Here is a 12,663-nt window from a genome sequence, read left to right as displayed (position 1 = left end):
CTCTGGAATAGTCAGAACTGGCTTCAGGAAAAATTGCGAGGCAGACAAAGTTTACCATGCTTTACCTCTGGGACCTCAATGTTCCTTCTTCCGTTTATCAAATTATTTCTTCAGGATGCAGTCTGATGACCTTAGTCACACTTATGTATAAATGACTGATATCACTTACTACTTTATATCTATTGGAAGCTTGAAAAGAAATAAAAAGCTTTAAACTGAAAGAATGGATCTTTATTCCTGGAATTTTTAGGCAACAGTGTGCAGGTGATGTGAAGGGAGGTGAACTGTTTTTTCAAGTCCTTAAATGAAATACTTTTTGGTAACATAACTATAGCCACCGATATTTTAAGTACTTTTAACCTGGTTTTCTTTTTATCTTTTCTTTTTTTTTTAATATATCTTTATTGATTTCAGAAAGAGGAAAGGAGAGGGAGAAAGAGAGACAGAAACATCAATGATGAGAGTCATTGATTGAGCCCACAACCGGGGCATGTGCCCTAGCTGGGAATCGAACCCCGATCTCCTAGATCCTAGGTCGATGCTCAACTGCTGAGCTACGCTGGCTGGGCTCTTTTTATCTTTTCATCTTAGAATGAAATGTTATAAAAATGTTTTGAGTATTATGTGCTAGGCAGGCATCATATTAGATGCTTTACATACATTATATCACTTTGATATTGTCTAACATCCAATGAAGTAAGTGCACTTATCCACATTTAAGTATGGGCGAATCAGAGAGTTTAAATAACTGTCTCATGGTGGTGGGGCTGGTGAGTGTTGGAGCTGGAGGAAACACTGTGGCTCCTAACTCAGCCTGCATGATTCAAGTCCTGCATGGTCTTTCTTTCCATTACATTATGTAGTGCATGAAATACAGCAGTTGTTTCCACTTCCCTGACATGTAGTAAAGGTGACTCATAAAACTCTCATAAAATAATATTGTAGCCAACTGTATTTGTTAAGATTCTCCAGAGAAATGGAACCAATAGGACACACACACACACACACACACACACACACACACACACGCACATACACACACTTTAAGAATTTGGCTCACATGATTGTGGGGTTCCTGAGTTCGAAATCTGTAGTGCAGGTCTGCAGGCTAGGCATTCAGATGACAGTAGACATTGCAGTCTTGAGTCTGAATTTCGCCAGGCATCAGGCTGGAAAGTCAGGTAGCATTTTTGTGTTGCAGTCTTGAGTAAAAGTCTTTCTTCTTTGGGAAACCTTGGTCTTTGCTCTTAAGGCCTTTAACTGTGCGGATGAGGCCACCTAACTACAGAGGGTAATCTGCTTTATTCGAAATCACATGTAAAAAAATACCTCCATAGCAACACCTAGACTGGTGTTTCAGCTGAAACGGGGTGCCCCAGCCCTGCCAAATCGACACATAAAGTTAACCATCACACCGATGAGCACTGATTTTCACTGAATAGATTTGGGAAGGTACCCGGCTTCTTGACCTGCGAACGTTCGGGCCGGGTCCTGCGCTGTGGACGGACACAGACACAGAGCCGATTCAGGAGGAAATGAAGCAGGCACAGGGGGACAGCTGCTGGTTTATTCCGTGAGTGTGTTTCTGATAGAATTCATCATATTGTTTTCTGGACATGGACATGTAGTTTTAAAAATTCTTGTTTTATGTTGTTGGAGGAAGCCATCAGATTGGCTGGGAAAGCACCAGTTGAGAAAGGGGGGAGAAAGAAACTCTTAAGCAATGTTTCGGGGTCAGGAGCACACTGGGAATGAGAGGAAGGTCGGCGATCGGAATTCCCACGAATCATAAGTGTGCAGTAGGACTCAGGAGGAGAGCGATGGGGCTGCACAGGATTATAACTGATAAGGGAGCCCTGCTGTGAAAGAATGGATGAATTTGCTTTATAAGCGCAGCAGGAAGCGCTTACCTATTTTCTTGTTATATACAGTTAGAAGTCAGAAAAACACGAGTGTTATTATTTTTGTTTTTAGTTAGCATAATATTGTACATAGCTCATATAGTGTTACAAAAATATGTGTAAACGGCATGTCTGTTATATTCTAGAGTACAACTCCTGTGTGAAAGGGAACGATGCACAAGATGGTTTATACACTCTTGCTCTCTGTGTGACAAAAAAGACAGATGGAGGAGTGAGTGGCTCAGTGATGCTTTGGTACCAGCATGGTGCCATCTGAGCAGGCCCTTGCATGACCCTGACCAGCTGCAGCTTCCCTAAGGGGTAGGTTTTCTCGGTCACTCCCTGCAGTGCCCAGCCCAGGGCTGGAGTTGGAGGGAAATGCAGGTGTCTTGGAGGCTGGGCGTCTAGCCACTCTTTTACCTTAAAGCAGTCTGAGTCACCACGTACTCTGTGGCTTATCACAGAGACTTGACATCTCAAGCCTCCTTGTATGACTCATCAGGGACGCACCCATTTTTCTGTTGCTCTTCTATTGTCTCCGTTGTTACACTTCTGCCTGGCTTCTGACCTTCTCATTCCTTCCAGGTAAACTACCTTAACTTCTCACTCTAATCAGCCGCAGCCCGGCCTTCTTCTTGCCTGCTCTTTTTCTAGTCTCTCAAATCTTTCTCAAATCCCTCCTCCGCTGTCCATCCCTAATATCAGTAATTTAGTTCATCCCGTCATCGTTTTCTGGGCTGTTACAGCAACTGCCGACTCGAGGTTGACCCTGTTCAGTTCATTCTCGCCATGGCTGCCAGAGTCACCCATCTACCAGGGCAAACTACGTCTAGCCCGTCAGCAACAAGCCGGCTCCTACAGGACCACGCCCGAGTTCTGGCACTGCGTGCAGGCCCTCCGTGGCCTCCCTTTACCACCTGCTTCTTCTGCAGCCTCATCTGCCGCCACTTCTGCCCCATGCTTTCTAAGCACCTTATGAGTTCCCACGTCTCACTGGGGGCACTGGTCAGAGAACTCATAGCTCTCAAGATCTTTCTTCCCTCTCCCCACAGTTTTCTTGTCAGTTACCTTCATACCCATTTTGGAGTAAGGTGGCAATAAGCAAGCGAGCAGGCGAATGAATGCATTTTCCTTTTTCTCTGGTTCTGGAGTAATTCAGAGTAGCTTTAAAATGAGCAATGCTGAGAGAAGGGAGGGATGGAGGGGAGGCGGCTGCTGTGGTGATCTTGTGTGTGTGCCTGTGCGTTTGAGAGAGAGATAGACAGACACAGAGACAGACAGATACTTGGCATTTCTAGCCCTTGTTGGCAGCTTCCTCTCTCAGTCTCTGTTCACATGGGACCCAGCTGCTGAAACTAAGTTTCCAAGCCAATGGATTCACTCAACACAGTCATCAGGGTCACTCCAAAAACTGGGATCTGAAAGTAAACAGTCACTGCCCACAGAGTTTGAATCTTAGTCTGTAAACTCTGGCGTAAGATATATCACTTTTTTTCTTCCATCTTAACTTAGGTTCTGATTCCCAGTCTCCCAGGCCTGGTGCTTCTTAGCTCCTCCACCTGAGAGTTTCGTTAAGGTTCTGGGCTTGTATAAGACGCCAAAATGTCAGCAAATAGAAGGGAGCATCGGTGCCTCCAGGTTATGCTGACACATGCCCCGTGACTGCTCCATAGGGCCTTCCAGGCTGCTTTGGGTTACTCTCAGGACACAGGGATCTTTTGAAAGGTTAACTAAGTGTCTATCGCCCCCAGACACACCCGGCACCCATCTCTCTCAGGTCTTCTGGGATTCACAAAGTCCCCTGCTCTAGGATCCACAGATGCTCCTTGCAACCAGGGGGCCTCTTTGTAGGCTTGGAAAGTCTTGTTCTCTAGAGTCTGTCTTCCTTTTTCTATAACCTTAGCCTCAACCGTTTTATGTTTGTGGAAAATAAAAGGCAGGTGTACTTGCAGCCCATTTCTGCTTCCTGCTCTGACACATAACTTTCCTTAGGGATAAAGCAAGGAAGGGACAGGCGGATTACTTGCTGAAAGAGAGGCCTGTTACAAAGACAAAATGGGACCAAGGTGGCCCTTATTACAGATGTAGGGGACTTTGGGCCACATAATTGTTCTGGGAAGACCACAAGTGCTCTAAGACTGGAATGTGCAGCAGATCTTAGGGAAAACCCAAATATTAGTTAAGGGCATTTGTAACGCACTTAGCATTTATTTCCTGAGAGGCTGCAATTGCCACCATCCAGTAACAAGCACCCCGGCTGGGCAGAGTTCTCCACCAAACCAGCGCAGAGGCGGTGGACCTCCTTGTGTCCAGCAGCTGCCCCTGGTGCCAGTCAGTTATGGCTGATGGCAGCAAGGTTATTTCCACTTAACACACCTGGCACAAGCCCTGTTTCCCTCGGAAGGGAGCAGTGGAAGTGCCAGGCACTTCAAGGCTCATGGACTTAGCTTCCATGCAATAACAAAACCTTTTTTTTTTTTTAAATGAAAAAGTAATTGTAGTACTTGATTGAAGTAGTAACTGAAGTGAGAGGACTACTATGTAAACACGATTTTCAAAAGCAATTTCCTGAAGTCTCATTAATGAAGAAGGGTAATGAAAATGAAGGAATAAAGACTCAACCCTGCTTATGTTTCAACAGGGAAGAATTGAATGTAATTGCTTTTTAAAGACAATGTGTTTAAGTTTTTGTTGTCTCCAACAACGGGGACAATGAATTTATTTATATTTATTATTATTATTTTTAATCCTCTCCCAAGGATATTTTTTCTATTGCTTTTCAGAGAGAGAGGAGGGGTGGGGGGGAGAGAGAAACATTGGTGTGAGAAAGTCACATTGATTGGTTGCCTGCCGCTGGCGCCCTGACTAGGGCCAGGTATTGAGCCTGCAACTGAGGTGCGTGCCCTTGCTCAAAATCAAACCCAGGGCCCTTCGGTCCTCAGGTCAGTGCTCTAACCAGTGAGCAAAACTGGACAATGAATTTAAAAGAAAAAACAACTGAGTTTAAAAGCGAAAAAAAAAAAAAGAGGAATGTATTGGAAAGGTACAAGGATGTTTCTAAGCTTGGGAAGGATAGATATGGGAACTACATTCGCCTTGTCTCCTGAGAGCCACTAGTAGGTTGTCCTTGTTCCAATAATTTCTAGTCTCTGGGTTTCTGTTTGTTGTTTCAAATTTCCTGGGGTTACAATTATATTGGCTCAACTGGAGTTAGTCATCTACCCCTGGGTCACGTACGTGCGAATCGGTAACATCGCTTAATGCTAAAATTTACTTAACACTTTCTACATTTTGGGCATCGCTCTCAGCACTTTTCAAATATTATGTATTCTGCCACAACAACCTTTTATCTTATGTACTATTTATTATGTTTCCCATTTCTCAGACGAGCAAACCAAAACCCAGAGAGGTCAAGCAGTTTTCCAGGATCACACAGGTTTTACCCAACATTCAATCTTTGGCATGACATGCACATATTTTTAACTTTATAACTACGTAGGACAGATAGTAGTTGAGTTTCGGTCTCTGCAAACATCCTGTGTTTATATCTTAGGGCCCCATGTGAGTGATCATAGACCGCATCTTCTTTCCAACAGAAGTCAGAGGCATCTTCCAGCTGTCCGAGGTCTTTGACATCAAAGCCTCCTCTGTGACCCAGACGAGAGTAGGAGAGACATGTGGGGAGCAGGATTGACTAGGACAGAAGCAAAACACAACAGGAATCAGCAGTAGTGACGGGTGGGTGGTTCAGCTAGATACATGGAGAACATGAGCCAGCATTTTCTGAGTCAGACAGTGCAGTTTCATTTCCTGGGCGTTTGAAATGTTACTCAGGGTTCTTGGGATGGAGCGGAATCCATGGAACAGATGGAGAGATCAGCACTTGGATGTCAGTAGGAACATGGCGTGACCTAATTCTGTTTGACATGAATTTAACTGAGATTTCTGGGTAGCCCTCTTCTTTTTGTTTCATTTTGTTCCCTCCCCTCTAGTTTTCTTTTTATTTTTTAAACTGCCGCCCTCCTCCGTCCCTTTACTCTCTGAAAGCAACAGTGTCCCCATTCCTTAATTGATGCCGGGCCCCCAAACTCCTTTCCCTGCAGGGACAATACCATAAATGAAGTGGGCCAGGTAAGGATTGTGCCAGACTGGAAAGCACATGCCCTTTCTAATTAGGGGGAACTACTATTCGGCCCAATGTTCCATATCTCAATTTTAATGTAATATACCTAATTTTTAAATATTTGCCATTAATTAGTTTTTAAAAAATGGCTGGGGCAACCACAACACATCTCCAGGATGGCTCTACCATCAGTCAACAGTTTTGGATATGATACTGTTTGAGGAGTGAAGGAGGCGGGGAACACTTGTTATATCCATTCTGGCTTCTAAAAAGGTTACAGATTACTCCAGTCAATTTCTCTCTCCTATATTATAAACCATATTTTATATATATCTTTATATTATTCCACTGCAAGACTTATTTTTCAGCCTAATATATAAAGATGATAATATTTAAGTTAACTATTTTTGACCTTTGTTCTCCAAGGCAGAAGCCTCTGGGTGCTTAAGACATTTTTTAATTGACTGAAATAACTAAACATGCCTTTAAAAGAGAAGATTAGTTAAAGAGATGTTTTCAGTGTTGGAGTTTGTCTTCCTAATGTGTTTCTGTTTTGTGGGGTTGTTTTCAGAGTTATGGTTGCTTTTCTTTTAGGCAAATTATTTAAAAATTTCCCCTCAATTTGGAAAGACTATTTGCAGATGTTTAAATGCAAACCAGTTCTTGATGTGTCTATTTCTATAATTTTAATAAGATTGAATTAAGGTAGATTTGCCTAAAAATAGGTGCCTATGCTATTTTGAAAGATTTTTTACAATTTTAGAAATATTTGGTGTTCTGATACCTAACATAGCTTTCCTTTTATTTGTAATCTATTTTGGGAGAGGATTTATGGACATGTAGGGGCACATAGGACCAAAGAATCTTAGAGCTGGAGGAGAGCATGGAGTAAATTCAACATTTCACCCAGTGAAGGCTTGGTTCTCTGGAGTAGGAAGGTGCTCACTACCACACAAAGCAGTCCTTTCCACTTTTGAGTAGCTGCATATTTTTGGATGCTTTTTCTTGATTGTGAACTGACACCTGTCTCTGACATTTCCATGCTTTGGGACTAGTTCTGAGCACAGAACAAGTCTAATCCTTTTGGGTTCCTCAAATGCTTGGTAAGATCTTTGAGAGCTGTGAGTATGTTATAGGTTCCTCCCAGTGCCTAGGACCACATTTTAAAGCATTTAAACACACACGGCTGAGAGCACAGTCTTTGGCGTCAGAAGGATCCAGATAGAAATCCTGGCTCCACCTTGTACTGATGGAATGACTGTGGACAAGTTACTTAACCTCCCTAAGCATCTGTTTTCTTACTGAGTTACACTGAGTATTAAATAAGATACTGAGTGGAAATGCTTAGTACAGTCCCTGACTCCATCATTCAATAAATGATGTGTTGAGTTAGAACTGGCTGGTTAAATTGAAAGGAAGGAAGTCTTGCAGAATGTCTTAGTGCTGAGCCAAGACTGCCTTGAATCCGAAGCCATGCTCCTGATGGAAATGAGTCTTGGATACTTACCTTGTAGAGCTTCTTATGCAGATGGAGGAAAATGGTGTTGGAAATTTCCTCCTTCTTTTGTCCCAACAGCGAATCAGTTTCCCCAGAAATATAATACCAAGGGACACTCTAACTAATGCACAGTCTTTATACCCTAGGGAGAGTTTGTGTCCTGAATTCCAGTGCTCTTCTTTCCTAGGCTGATGACTGAGCCTCTCCACCTAGAAAGAACCTTTGACTTCCTTAACTCTTTTCCCAATGCCTCCTCCCTTGAGTCAGATCCAAGAACCTTCCAGCTTCCCCTCCCTCTGACCACCCTTTCCTCTCTGGCTCCACCCAGGCTCCTCTTCCTCTCTGAGTTAAGGGCTCCCACAAATCTCCCCTAAAAGGAGAGAGTGAGAGCCCGTTGAGGCCTCACCAACCCTGAGAGCCCTCTCCCACTTACAATTTCAGGGAGGTTTTCCGTTGAGGCTAATTATGAGCTATTTATTTGATGATAGAGTACTTGACTTGTTCCACTAGTTTTGAAAAAATTTTAAACTGAAACAGGCACCCGGTCCCCAAATTTACCATCACTCATTCTGTCTTCAAGGCTTAAACACACTTTCTTACATTTTCCTTAACTGTTTTCTTCTAAATTTATTTGTGGTAGAGATTGATTGTATTCCCTGGAATCTCTACAATCAGATAATGTGTTTTTTCTTTTTGACTTATTTCCAAATAAAATACCTAGTATATAAGGAAGGATAGTCTTGGGCCACATCATGTGATTTTATATTATATGTAAGAAGCTAGTGTTTGTACTTACCTCATCAAGGGGATTTTAAACAAAATTGGACCATCACTTTTTCTACATTTTGATGTCATTTTTGCTTATATAAAATATAAAATATTATGTGATTTTTTCCCCCTTTAAGTGAATTTATTGGGATGACACTGGTTAGCAAAATTATACAGGGTCAGGGGCACAATATGATAATGAACCAACTGTGTTCACGGGACTGTGTATTAAATAAATAACGTAGGAGCTTCTTTTATATTGTTCTGTCTAAACCTATGCTTAGGACAGAAGCAAGCAGATGGCCTTTCTCTGGTGCCTTGTTGATATAGGCCAGCGCTCGGAGCTTCTCTAAGTCTATGTGAGGAAAAGCTATGAGAAAGTACTTAGATGGACACTGTCACTGTGTACTTGAACTTGGGGATCTTGATCTTGTGAAAACAGGCCTAAACTAAGCAACTTTTTGTTAACCTGTTGCTGTATTTACTGATTCCTTCTGTTTTCATGGAAACAATAGAAGATACGTGCAGACATCATAGGTTTCTTCAGCTTGCATGTTCTAGGTTAAGGACACTTTTTTATATAACCATGATGTCATTATCACACTTCAGAAGATTTACAGTAATTTCCCAATATTTTCTAATAATCCATGATCCATGTTAAGATTTTCCCAATTGTCTTTTTAGCTTAAACAAAACAAACCAGAATCCAGTTAAGGTTCATGAATTTGTTGTTACACTTTTTAAATTTAAAATAGTCCCAACTTTTGGGGTATGTATGTCTCGTGACATCGACCTTTTTGAAGAGCGCAGGACAGTTCATTTGTAGAATGCCCCACAATCTGGATTTGCGCAATTGTTTCTTCATGTGCTTTTTGTTTTAAAAATTTTGTTTGTAAGTATTTCAAAATATACTTAAGGAAATATGCATAAATCATAAGCGTACAGGTTTGTGAAAGTTAACTTTCTAGCCTCTGGGGTTCTAAAAGTCTGGCTGTTTTACAAACCCTTATCTCGGCACTTATTCCTCTGTTGCATTTAGAGAATGCCTAGTGCGGAGACAATTTCCTGGCACCTTCCTACAGATCTGGGTGCTAAGGCTGGGCAACTTCCAATTTTGGCAGTTCCATTGTACTTACCTCAGATCTCCCACGGGGTTTCAATTAGAGAAGTTATTGTTTAGTTCCCCTTCTAAAAACGTTGCATTATGTAATTATCCTGGTTTAGGAGATTTGGGTTGTTTTTATACCACGTGAATGAATTGGCTATTAGGAAAGTCCTTTTAAAGATTGTGGTGATCTAATTCAATTGTTAAAACTGCTTTAATAACTAGGTTGCAATAAGACACAATACAGGGTTTTTGGGTTTCTCACATACTAGTGTTTGTTTTGTGGGTTTTTTTTAGTGATCCAACATAAGTCCATAGGTGGCTTATGGTCCTTTATTTAAAAAAAAAGACCAACTGTTAAAAAATACTATGACTTATGCCAACTTTGTCTTTACTATCTTAATTACCCTTTCCCCTCTTTTCTTGGACTCCACAGCTCTTTCCTGTTTATCTTGTTCTCAACACACATGCCAAATGGGGATGACAGATGATGGTGTAAATTGGGGTCTTAACCTGGGGTCAGTGGGTCAATGAACCCCTTAGAATTATATGCAAAGTTTGTGTGTATTTACTTATGAGCTTTGTTTTGGAGAGAGGTTTCCATAGATTTCATTAAGTTTTCAGGCTCATCTTTGGCCCAAAATGGTTACGAGCCCTGGCTTACACAGTTACTTATTTCTGGGACCTTTGATATTTTCTCTGACCCTTGACACAGTATCTTTTTCTTTTTAGTAACTATTTTGTGTATTTGTTATAGATTATAAAATTAGAAGGAATAAAATAGAATCCATTTGTAATATTAGTCATCACCCAGAAATAACCACTGTGTATATACTGATACATAGTTATCTATTAATCTGTCAATCCCCTCTTTGTCCACCTGCACATATGTATGTGCACAGATTTTTTAAAAGAACAATTCTATATGAATTCTTTCCACTTTGCTCAATGTAGATCAATAACATTTTTGTTTAATTGCTGCAGAGTAGTCCATTGTATGACTATACTGTTAATTTATTTAGCCCTTTATTGATGGACACAGATATTTGTATTTTAACAGGAATCAAACTTTAGGCAATAAGAGTAGAAGAAAAGATAGGAACTTGGGACTTCTGCTGGTCACAGGCACCCTCTTTGTCTTACCATCCCAAGCCCTGCATCAAAGCTAAGACTCTGGACTTTGGGTCAGAGAACATGTCTTCTTTTTCCAAAAGAAAAGAAAAGAAAAGAAGAGAGGAACTGTACTCTTAACATTCTTCCCTCTAAACCCCAAGATAGTGACAGGGATTGGCAAGTCACCTCAAATCAATAAAGAATATAATAGCTTTAGATGATCAATAGACTCCCAAGGAGCTTTATTTAAAGATATCACTTCTCAATTTTTAGGGTTCAAATGGGCTTAATTTTATATAGTTTTGTTTTATAAAGCATATATATAAATTATTGTGGTAAAAAAATCTAATACTTTGTTAAAATGCTTGAATCATGTAACCCTGGAGGGACTTTACCACATATAAATATGTATGATTTCTTTCATTCTCTGCGCGTGTGTCTATATTTCTCTGTGATATATTGCTGAAAGAGCTGTTGCTGATTGTCTTTTCTTTCTTTTTTCTCTTATCTGTTTACCAAATGACACTACCAGATTAGAGGCCGCACCAGTCATCACCCTTGGGTCCAGGGCTAGTAACTGTTCCCATCTGGCTACGTGTGATTAATGGTGTTTATGTCATGGCATGAATAACATTTTGCTGTTCAATCAGCTGAGACTCTGGCCATTAAAAAAATGTACTCTACAAAAATCAATAACCCATGGTTTTGGGAACAGTTCTAGAACAGTTATTCTCTAAGCCTCTTTGTAAAGATAAACAATCAGATTACCATACCTATTGAAAATAGTGCAGGCAACTAGAAGAAATATAATCTCACAGATAAAGGATGACCTTAAGTAAGGACAGGTAGGAAGCCTTTTTAAGGAAGACAGAAGGCAACCAAAGAAACCCAATACCCTTCTGAAAGTCTTTAAGAATGTCACCCTTTTTCAAAGATCCAGCTAACAACACAACCTCAGAGAGCTCAAGATGAGTTTCCAGAAAAGCATGGAAAATAAATTAGCCTGATGAAAGCATTCTGTGACCGACTTAATGCCACTCACAGCTCTCTGTGGGCTTTCGCTACAATACAGAAAATCAATTTTATTTATTTATTTGCCTCAAGTGTGCAGACTACATTATTGCCACCAGGAAAACATGCAAAATCTAAATAAGTGAATTTGCCAAGGTGATGAAATTTCAGGTAAAATAAACTGCTTTTTCAGGAAAGAATATAGGTAAAGGTAAATCTTAGATGCTTTATTTTGCGGGAAATGTTGTGTACTTTTAAAAATGGTGTTGACCACATGTGGCAACATGACTGAATGGACTGAGGTAGGGTCAGTAATCCTGAATCCCTTGCAGTTTATTTCCCATACCTTCGGTGAGTGCTTTGGGATGTTGCTCACACAGCCTGTTTTTGCTGCTCTTGTCACTGCTTTTGTGAGCAGGCCATGTTTTTGCTTAAACTGGAGCGTGCCTCACTGACTTACTCGCACAACTTGTGTCTTGGGCGCCTGTGGCTACGAGTTACATTTCAGGATTTCCAATTATACCAGTTTTGCATCTTCACCAGGGGCTTCAGCGAAGTGGAGTTCAAAACGGGAAAGCGAAGATTTCCCTTTGATACTTTTACTTATAACACTGTTCGCAGCACAGATGGTCAGCATCCTTGTTTCGACAGTAAGCTCTCTAAATAATTACAAACTTACCCCGATAAAGCAGGAAAGCACAACACCGTGGGCCTCTTCTCTGAACAGAAGGTATCACCGTGTTATGCAAGGTCCGGCCCTGCAGGTCTGCCCCTGCCCCTTGTAGAGAAGACTGGCCTCCAGGCAAAGTGCCGGGGGAAAAGCGCCCGTTTCCCGTTGCACCGAGTAATGCCCGGGAGCCGAGAAGCGCTGTTTCCTGTCACTGCACTGCATCACTCTCATTTACATTATTGGCAGCTAGCTGTGCCTTTGCTAGAAGTTTAAATTATCTCAAGAACTCTAAGCGGAGTTCAGATGTTTGTTTATTGGAGCTGCCTTCGGCTTCTGAAAACAGTCTTTTGTGCTCTCCCGGCCTTAGGAAAAGGCCCTTCTGGGAGTCGGGCCTCCCCCTCTCCTTGCCCTCTCCTGGTAACCTGCTTCAGGCCAACGGAGAAAATCAAATAAAGGACACAGGGGCTCAGAGCT

At 41.4% G+C, this 12,663-nt stretch overlaps 1 protein-coding gene across 2 annotated transcripts in view; it reads left to right on the top strand.

The window, feature by feature from the left end:
- Positions 1-12,663, top strand: part of DST (dystonin) — a 399,279-nt gene that overhangs the window by 73,908 nt on the left and 312,708 nt on the right. The gene's annotated exons all lie outside the window — the stretch shown is intronic.

The sequence above is a fragment of the Miniopterus natalensis genome, chromosome 5 (genome assembly GCF_054644295.1).
Source record: "Miniopterus natalensis isolate mMinNat1 chromosome 5, mMinNat1.hap1, whole genome shotgun sequence".
NCBI lineage: Eukaryota > Metazoa > Chordata > Mammalia > Chiroptera > Miniopteridae > Miniopterus > Miniopterus natalensis.
Note: the sequence above shows the minus strand (reverse complement) of the source record. Positions and strands in the feature narration are given on the sequence as shown.